This window comes from Nomia melanderi, chromosome 1, assembly GCF_051020985.1.
Source record: "Nomia melanderi isolate GNS246 chromosome 1, iyNomMela1, whole genome shotgun sequence".
Classification (NCBI taxonomy): domain Eukaryota; kingdom Metazoa; phylum Arthropoda; class Insecta; order Hymenoptera; family Halictidae; genus Nomia; species Nomia melanderi.
Window position 1 is genome coordinate 34,715,021 of NC_134999.1, and position 10,810 is coordinate 34,725,830.

Sequence of the window (10,810 nt, forward strand, 5' to 3'; positions counted from 1 at the left end):
TTTCTAAGCAGGTAACAACAAAAGTAAATAATTGAAAGACAAATAAATGAAGTTAACTTGATTCTACGAACGGAGAAGCGCGATGGCGCTTTCGTTTCAGTTGAGAAACTGAATGACGCTTTTCTATTTTTACATAAGAAGACTGCAGCGCGATCGTTTCGTTTCTCCGTTTCTAAGCAGGTACCAACAAAAGTAAATAATTGAAAGACAAATAAATGAAGTCAACTTGGTTCTACGAACCAAGATAGAGTGGCAGTGTAACGGAGGAGCGCGATCGCATCGCTCGGCACTCGGTTAAGTCCTCCATCTCGGGAAGTTGCAATCGCGACGATCGTTTGGCATTCTCGCGCCGCGATTCGCTTTATAAATCTGGTCCGGCAAAATGAAAGCGGCAGTCGAGCGGCTTATGGTGCCGCGCGGTTCACCGTGCGAGCCGGCCCGCAGGAAAGTGGTACACGCGAAGCTTTTGCAAGGATCCTCGGGTCCCGGGTTGGCCGTTGCGAGGACGAGTTGCGTCGGCGCTGCGGCGCCGGCCAGATCGATCAAAGGATTTTATTCGAATTCGCCATCGGACTCGGGCAGGGTCATGGTCTGACCTTGCTTCTCCCGACTGACGTCACTGTTCCACGTAGGAAAAGTGAAATCCAGGGGATCCGCCCGCAGGAAGCGAAAAAGGAAAGGGAAGAGGAAGTGGCGCAAGAACAGGACGAGTGAAAACGATGAATCTTCCTGGGCAATTATTTATTCTACGGTGGATTCGGTGCTAACGTTCAAACTACCGGATAGGTCGAAATTACTTATGTCTGATTTATTCTTTTTACAATTATTAACATTAGAACGGAGCAGACAAATCGACATTTCGAAACTTGTCTATAGGAACTCTAAGAATAAGACTATTAAAGTTTCAGTTGATTTATGATTCAGTTTGGTTATTACTAAATCATTTTCTTTAGTAATTCCGCAGAGAAGCATCTGTTATCTGTTTAATAATTGGGAAAACGAAGGAACAGGTCAATTTGATCCATCTAGTAGTTCTAGTATTAGAGACAACAGATGTTCCTCTGAGAATTCATTAAAGAAACAGATTTAGTAATACGCAAAATGAATTGTGGATCAATTAAAGCATCTGTTATCTGTTTAATAATTGGGCAAACGACGGAACAGGTCAATTTGACCCACCTAGTAGTTCTAGTGTTAGAGACAACATATATTTCTCTGAGAATTCATTAAAGAAATTTATTTAGTAATACACAAACTGAATTCTGAATCAATTAAAGTCTCAATACTCGAGTTTCTACAGAGACATCTCGAAAAGTCAATTTCATTGATCTGTAGTTTTCGTAAATACTAGTGAACTATTATATAGTGCTTAATACTTTGATACTAAAATCCTTGAAACAAAAGAATAGCAAAAAGAGAAGAACAATAAAAAATTACGTAGTATACAATTAATCATAGAATATACAATCTATCGAAACGAAAGTTTCTCAATTATTATACTTCTAAATTCTCATTCAAATGATTCAAGAGATCCTTCCACTCGAACGTCGCTCTATCCCCGTATTACTCTGATTCGTGAAAATCCCGAAACTTAACAGGCGACGACGGTTTCCCCGGGTTTCCCAGAGTTCACTTCCAATTTCCCGTGCGGTGTTTATTTTTACGTAACCGGCGGCCGCGTCTTTTCACTCGGCTCCGCGATTTCGTGAGGTAACACGGAGGTAACTCTATCCGGCGTCCGTTACACGCCGCGGCGAACGGTTAATTGCCGTCGTAACGTTAATTAAGAGAAACGCGGAAAAAGAAATATGTTACGAGACGCGTGCTCGTAACACCGCGGCGGCGGCGAGGTAAATCCGTTTGTATCACGGACGGTGTTTCTAACCCACTTACCGAAAGTCACGATCACGGTCAACATTCGTGCGTTCCTGCGCGGTGCGTCACGTCAAGCCGGCAACCCGGGGCCGGGGGGAGAAAAGGAAAAGCGTCGGTTCCCATCGCGCGGAACATTAATTCCCCGCGAGGGAGATCACGTCAATTCTTTTCAGCGATCGATTCAAACCATTACCGAGGTAACTGTACAGACCCGTGGATCCCGGCGCGACCGCGGCTCTCGGCGTTCGCTCGTTGCCCCGCGATTTCTTTCGAAACCGCGCTCATCGAGGCGGACTTATCGTCGGAGTCGAAAGAGCAAAGGCAGACAGGATACCCCGTTCATCAATCATTCAGCCTTATATGGACCAACTTGACCCGGGACAAACGTCATACCGCGGTATCTCCTGCCGCGGAGGAACCCTACTTTTGCGGGTACAACTTTGCACCGGCGAACCTGAAAAATACGTTCCTTCGTGCTAGAACCGCCGAGTGAAATCGATTGTTCTGTGTAAAAATACATTTGTCGAGCGTTCAATTCCTTATTCTAGAAATCAGCTAATCAGGGAGGGAGTAGATGAAAGGTAGTTACCACGTTGAACGAAAATGGAAATAATGTATTATTAAATCATTCGACTGAATTGCATTGTTAGTGCGCGTTCATCGAACCGAATGTCATCGCAATGGATAGTATTATTTATTATTTACAATATAGAAATGTTTGCGAATAATCATCGTTCGATTGAGTGAATTATAGTAATTCGATTTGCTTGGTCATCGGTGACCCATAATATTTATATATTATTTTATCGAAATTTCTTTGATGAAAGAAGTGCGCAGTGTTTATGTTTATATTTGTATCTTATGTACATAAATCATGACGTGTAGATAAATTAATATATCAGCATTTGTACAACTTTTCTTTTTTTTTGTTTTGCGTTTAACCAGTTAATTGTGTTTCACGAGTATACGCGTCATTTTAAAGCTTGAAACGATACTAATTCTTTATTTTTTCAGATAAACGTGTAATCTTTGTTTTGCTTTGGTCTTAAATTAAAATATACTCTAGGTGCATTTGTCCTGCGTTCGACGAGTGCAGGCTCCATTTTATTTTATTGCAGGCAGAGAGGTTTTTCAAACTAAATTCCACAGTTAACACATTGCGTACCGCTAACGAGAAATCTCGTTCTTATATAAAGACACTTATCTATGCAACTTCGCTAATTACCACAGTATTGAAAAAATATAAAATTGAATTCAAATTGATTATCTATTTAACACGTCCACTGCCATGAGAATTTTAGGCATTCTATACAATATTCCTTATTCTTTTATAACAATGACAAATCTTATAGCAACTCATTCAATTTATTTTGCTTCATATTACGATAGATTTCAAATACAACCAAGATTGTACCAAACTGGCAATTTCTTGCTACGAGTATATTCGTGATTGGCAGTGAATGGGTTAAAATATATTACACAACAATATGATACCTGAGTTTTTCTATGTATAGCGACATAAGTTGACCTCAGTGAAAATTGCACAAATTCAATTTCCTGAAAATTAGCCGGTCCTCAATGTGTTAATACTATTTCAAACTATTTCTACCTCTCGAAGGTGTTAACAGACATCTTCTAAATTAATATTATTCTCCAAGATTAATTATACATTCTGAATTGACTTTTCGATTTTTCCAATGACGGTTACGAAATTGACGGAACGTAGAGAACTCAATCGACGAGAAACGATTGAACCGAGGAAATAATTATAAGCTAAAATTTCGAAAGGCGTATTCTGACATCTTAGGAAGTGAATCGAGTGATTCGATTATATATTATTCATATTATATGTATCTCGCTCGGAGAACTTGTTTGTCAACGTGTCATTACGAAATTTCTGCCGAGCTATTTTTAAATGTGAGTACGAAGTTTCCCGTGCTTCGTTATCTCCCTCCTGTGTGTTAACAGGTTAAACACACATCTGCGAGTGTACACCAGCAGCTGAAGGGTTAGCAGATCTTTGACCCCAGCTTCGGCGATCTCCATTGAGAGCCGGGGAACAGGTGGTTCGCCAGGTACCGTAAATTTCCATGGGTTAGGGTCACCGGAGGCGGGCCGCGGTTCACTCGAAAATTTGCATCGTTTACGAGGGGAGTGGCGAGGTGAAGGCCGCGGATGGTTTACTGCCTGCCGTCCGCGCGGCGCGGTTTCGTGACTTCATAAGGAAAAGGCGGAGGTAGGCTCTCTGGCTTTCTCCAAAGCCACTTAACCCGGTCCAGTAACATCCATCCATAAGCCGTCACGCCTGTGACATTTTCGACATCCCCGATCGGAGATGATCCTGCCGCAGCTTTCAGCCCTTGTCATTGGACGTGGGTGGAGGTTAGCTTCCACGGTGAGCGAATCTTAACACGCTATCGGCGGGTCGGGTATTAATACCTTTTACGCAGAACGTACGCTGAGTGTTAGTAAAACACTTACCGATGATTGTTTTTTTTTCGTTGTCACTAATTTTTGGGCAGGAATGATGTGTTTGGTTGTTTTTCGTAAAGCCAGTGTTTAGTCCTAAATTTATTACACGTACGAGTTATATACTTATTTAATGTTTCAAACGACGTTTGTTCGATCATCTTCTATTCGACTCGATACGCTTCTGTCAACGTATTCTTAATCGATATATTCCTTTCCTGAAGAATTCTGAATGTTCAGGATGAAGAAAGCCTGAAGATATCGGTGTAAACTGTTGATAGTTTATAGGCTTACGCAGATCATTTTGCAAAGGAACATCACGTTTTACAAATCAACGCTGTGCTTTTCACAGTGTTGACTCCGAATGCTTCGTTTATGCTTCCACCGGTTCTCCCATCGTTGTTTCCAAGGTAGAATTCATATAAGAAAATTATACGAAAGTTGGTACGCGTGTTTTCAAGAAACGATGCAATTACTTATTTCGTACTGTACAGCTTAATATAATATCGCCTAATTATTCTTCCATAGCAAACGTATTAACACACTATCGGCGGGAAGGGTATTAATACCTTTTATGCAGAACGTACGCTGAGTGTTAGTAAAACACTTACCGATGCTTGTTTTTTTTCATTGTCACTAATTTTTGGGCAGGAATGATGTTTTTGATTGTTTTTCGTAAAGCCAGTGTGTAGTCCTAAATTTATTAGTTTTTAAGAAAAACTAATAATTTTATGTAATGTGCTATTTTGACACTGCAAGTTTCGTGCTTACAAAGTAAATGAAATTACTATATAAGAAACTGAATAATAAAATATTCCTAAACATTGTCACGCTTTTCTCTTACTACATGAACTTTTAAAACTTTCAAAAATTAACAATTATTTGGTCCATGTTATACATTAAATGAAGTAATAGAAAACTAAATGAAAAATTGAATCTTTTTTTTAAATTTCATCTACACCTTCGAAATACTATGTGATACCTATTTTACAAATTTCATTGAAATCCTACTATTAGATGTGAAAATACTACATGTTTTCTAAGAAGTGCACTTTTTTCGTACTTCTACTAATTTTCGCCCGCTATACGTGTGAGTCAAGCTCATGACGTTACCCGCCGATAGTGTGTTAATACTAAATGTACCGACGGTTGGTGGATACCAATTTCTACTGTGACCAGTTAACCCTTTGCACTCGAGGGAGCAGAGCCATTTAAAATTTGCCATTACAAACTGTACAACTTTGTCGTTAAATGTATTGTAATATTTATAACCGATAAAAGACAGTGAAATACATATATGACTCTTTTCGTGTCTGTATCATTTATTTATATGTTAATATGCGTTCTCTATTAAAATTACATCCAGTTACTAATGTCAGTGAGAAAAAGCTTCGAGTGCAGAGTTAAGTAACTGGTTAATAAATGAAGGTAGACGGGTCAGACGATCAATGTTTCCGATGGAAAATAGAAACAGAACGAAAAAGGAAAATTAAAAACCAATAATTCGGACAATATCGCAGAATGCAGAATGCAGAATTTCAAGACTAGCTACCAGGTCAAAATGATCTTTTCTTTTACGATTACTGAAAAGGTATGAATTCCTCTTTGAAAAGTGACTAAAGAAGCTAAGTAATATCTAATCTGAAATTTACATCAATTCGAATCTTAATAAATGCACGTTTGTAGTTTTCATAAGGAAATGTTCTACAGTCAGTTTAAGTCGGTAGTTCTACTGTTAGATCAAATTTCTAAACCGACCGATCGACCAGTCACGGTACCTTTAATATTAATTTGTTATCCCAACTTCCAAGTGTTTTCCCGAGGCAGTACTATAGTTTCTAAATTAATACACTAGTATACACTCAATGCAATATTTTAATTCCCAAAGCAACACCGTAGTTTCCAAACCGATACTGTACTTTCTAAAGCAGCTGCGCGATTCGTTCTCGGAAACCACAGTCATCAACTATCGCAAACGTCTTAATCATCTTAATCGCCTTAACACATTGCGCACCGGCTAATTATCAGAAAATTAAATTCTGCGGATTCTCAGTGAGATCCACTTATATCACTATCTATAAAAAAACTCAGGTATCATATTGTTATGTAATACACTTTAAATGGACAATTAGCTCTAATCAAATTTAATGTTTCCTTAAACGCTGTCGTAATTATCGAAGTTATATAGCTAAGAGTGTTCATATAAAAACGAGATTTCTCGTTACCAGTACGCAATGTGTTAACCCTTAGCACTCCAGATTGTTTTGTAATCTATCAGCAACTGCAACTAATTTTTGTAATATTCCTAGTGAAAATGAGAAATGCTATAACATTTCTTTCCTTTATTTTCCTTCTTAGTGCAAAATTTGGACGTGTGAAAAATCTAATAATTTTAGGGTGGTTTCTTTAAAATTCATTAAAATATTTAATATTCCAACTGGTGCAATATTGGAGCCTACAGAGTTCAAAGGGTTAATTGTCCCGCAAGCATTAATCAATACTAAAGTAATAGATTCATCGCGCGTTCTAAACGACTGAATTGTACCGACGCACCCTCTCGCCGCCCCCTTCCGCCTGGGAACGCGGAATACCGATGGGAAAACGTAATTTTACGATCAGCCACGGGGATACATAAACCTCACCGTAGGAATTGCAAACGATTATTGTTCACCGGGACACACCGGTATTCCGTGCGGTTTGTAACAGTTACATTCTATTACCGTTCCAATTAGGGGGTTGCGCGAGATACGCCTTCGGGCCACAGACACTCTTGAATTACACTCGCTTCTCTCCATGAGATTAAAATAAATTGCCTCCTCGCCACCGTGGCAACCGGACCGGCCGCGTACGGAACGAGGCATACATTGTTCGTGACCGGGGATAATGGAACGAGGAGGGATCGATCCCGCGTTTCGTTTGGTACGCGTTCAATAAGGATTACCGGTGGCTAGAGCCGTGTTCTTGCCGCTCGGAATCTTCTTATCCTCCGTTGCGGCTTTCTCAAAGATTCTATCCGCTGTTTTTGGCACTGGACGAGGAATCTAGAAGAGGAATCGCAACGCGTGAAATACAATCAAAGTAAAATAACAATCGAGCATTAACCCTTTGCACTCGGAAGTTTTTCATTAGAAATATTTTAACGTGAGATAGAGAGGACATTTTGTGAAACTAGACGAGAAATCACACATCGAGGAACAAAGCTGTTTGGTTCGAATATTTCTTAGATTGATGCATTGTGCGAAGTTTAATATTAAGTATCAAATTTTATAATTTTACTGTATGAAATCAATTGGTGAGCTAGAGGCACCTCTCGAGTGCCAAGGGTTCACTCTTTGAACTCTGTAGGCTCCAATATTGCACCAGTTATAATATTAAATATTTTAATGAATCTTAAAGGAACTACCCTAATTATTAGATTTTTCACACGTCCAAATTTTGCACTAATTTGCATTCTTCATTTTCGCTGGGGATACTGTAATAATTAGTTGCAGTTGCTGATAAATTACAAAACCATCTGGAGTGCTAAACAGCATCGGTCTAGAGAATAGAATCTAAAAAATGTTAACCTTTGCCCCGTGATTCCTTCCGCGACTGTGCTTGATAAAGCCACTATCGTCAATAATTGATTAGGAACGGAATAGAAGTTGATACCGACTCTACGTCTACGCACACTCGAGAGGCTAACGATTGATAAGGGAATTATATTCGAAGAAACTAAACGACGTTCAGATTTGTCGCGTTCAATTTAAAATTTCCATCACGAGTCCACCACGGCGTTGTAAGTCGAGTAACGTGAATACAATCAAATATAATCAACTGTGAACATAATTGGAAAGATACTTTGATACTATCGTAATCCTTCCCGATAAACCGAGGCGAGAAAGCACTTGCATTGATTGGGCGCAAATGAATACAAGCTTTTTCCTGCGATTAACACACGATACAGGCGACGAAAGACAACTTCGCCGATAAAAATCGACGTTCGGGCCTCTCGTGTTTTCGAGGACGGCTCGATTCGAGTGCACACGTTTCTTCCGATGGATCCCGCGGCGCGGTCAACAACAAAATAATCAGGTCGATCGTCCGGTTTTTGCCGATTACCGATGCGCCAGTGAAATTGCTGGCGCGCGTGTCGTCCGCGGGCCCCGGCACGAGTAAAAAAGAAGCGCGGCGGATGATGGACGCTCGTTTTCTCAGATAGATAGCCTGGCCTAGAAAGTATCACGGTTTTTAGACCCGGTCAAACCGATCGTCGCGCCCAATTGTGTCGCCGGTAATGGAATTCTTTTCCCCCCGCTCGTTCTCCCTCTCTCTCTCTCTCTCTTCCCATTCACGTGATTTCGAGGGAATACGAATTCGAGGTGGCCGTCGCGCAAGGCTGCGTTTCGACGGGCAATTGCAACGTTATTACGACTAATTTGGAATCGTTTCAGCACACATTCAGGAGCTCGTCACTATGCTAACATTACGCTTCTAATTTAATCTCAGGTTTGCGCCGACTGTCAGCGCGAGACATGTGGACTGATTGATTTCTCCTATTTAAATAAGATGAATAGTCTTCTCGTGGCTTAACCTATTTAACCGTTTCAGTGCTGAAGCGCTACGGCGCTCTACTTGTGTCGTACCAAAATTGCGGAGAACGCGGAGGCGCTTCCGTTTATCGGTATCAATTATAATTTTCTTACTATATTCTTCAAGAAATAAATCAAAGTAAGTTTATTTGAATAAATGTTATTTTTCGATATTCTTTTGTAATAACACAATATCTGTGATCTCATACTACTCTTATTAATTTTTTTGCGTACACACACAATCACTTCCGCATTTTTGGTAAATATCCACGGAAGTTGTTTAGCATCCAAGTTCCAATAGTTATTTTTCGATATTTTTTTGTAATAACACTACATTTGTGATCTCATTAGGTAACTACTCTTATTAATTTTTTTGCGTACACACCTAATCACTTCCGTTTTGGTAAATATCCACAAAAGTTGTTTAGCATCCAAGTTCCAATATTAGCCGATCTCTCACTTACGAATAGACTGGTTCGCCGGAAGTTTCGTTCGTCCAAATACACGTCCGACATGACCGCAGCCTAAATTTTCTAGATCATCGCTATCCGCATTTACGAGAGACATTCCGCGGATTCCAGGTGTTGTCGGGTAACGATCAGTCCGCTGTTTACGCCTTTGTAGTACAGCTCCGAGACTGCAGAATGCGGTGCAATCAAAATTATTGGCCGGATAGACCCCCCGGAGCAATGATAGCCGGAGAACTGGGCGCTCGCGGCCAGCGGCCGCTCGTCTAGGGGTAAAACGAACGAAAGAAGCCCTCGGGATCTATTTCCCACAGCTTTCTCGGCTTGTTCTCCGAGCGATTGTACTATTTCGAATTGTATTACAGACAGCACGTGCCGGCAGAGTAGGAACAAAAGAGAAATCGCGTTTGTTCGAGGCGAAAAGGAGTCATTGAATCACACCTCGCGCGTATTAGATTTCTCGTTCGCCGACGGTGGACCGGTAATTCAGTCCTAACTGGAGCGTCGTTCCTTTTTCCTCTGTTACAATAATTATCCTCTACGATAATAAATAATCTAAGGTTCCCATTAAATCTCTATCGATTCCTGTTCACGGGTGCTTACTTATCTCGAACGTTTCTATTAACTTTCAAACGAACGTTTCGCCTTCCGCGGGCGAGAAATCTGTGTATCGTTCGGCCGGTGGTCCGAACGGGAAACCGTCGGATGATTTATTCGCGAAACGGTGCGCCGGTGACACGAGCGAACGGCAAATCGAACGGAAACGCAGCCGATGCGCCGGCGGATTCCACGGAACGAACTGTTCAACCTGTTCTGGAGTGGCAGCCGCTCGGTTCCTCGCAGTTCCGCTTCGCCGGCCAGCTGATGCACGAGCGGACTTACCAAAAGAGGTGCGGACGATTAAGCGGACGCCCCGGGGGCGCCGATAATGTCCGTCTTTACGTTCCACTAATTAAGAACGCGTTGCTTTTGGTGGTCTCCGCCGACGAGACGAGAAACCTGTTGACATCCTGCGAGAATATCTTCTTCCACGGCGATTCGAACGACCAGAATCCATGGCAATTACTTCTGCGCCGTTCCCGGAACATCCCGCGGGTGCCAGAACTGTTGCCATTAGGATCACTTAACGAGCCGCGCAGGGAGTATTTTCTAATCGTAAATACGCGAGGGGACGCGGCGAATAAAATTAACGCGACGAAGAATTTGTCGCAATAAACGTGATCGGAGCTCGTCTACGCCGGCGCATGAATCGTCTGACGTAATAACGCGTAGCAATTACGGGTCGAACGGAGAAAATAACGAAGTGTTTTCACGTAAATCGAATGAGACGAGAAGACCGGTCATCCCCGATTAACAGGTTAACGCCGAGAAACAGGAAGCTTTTCGTTCATTGTATCCTCTCGTTCGAGTTTTAAACTTGTTTAGAGT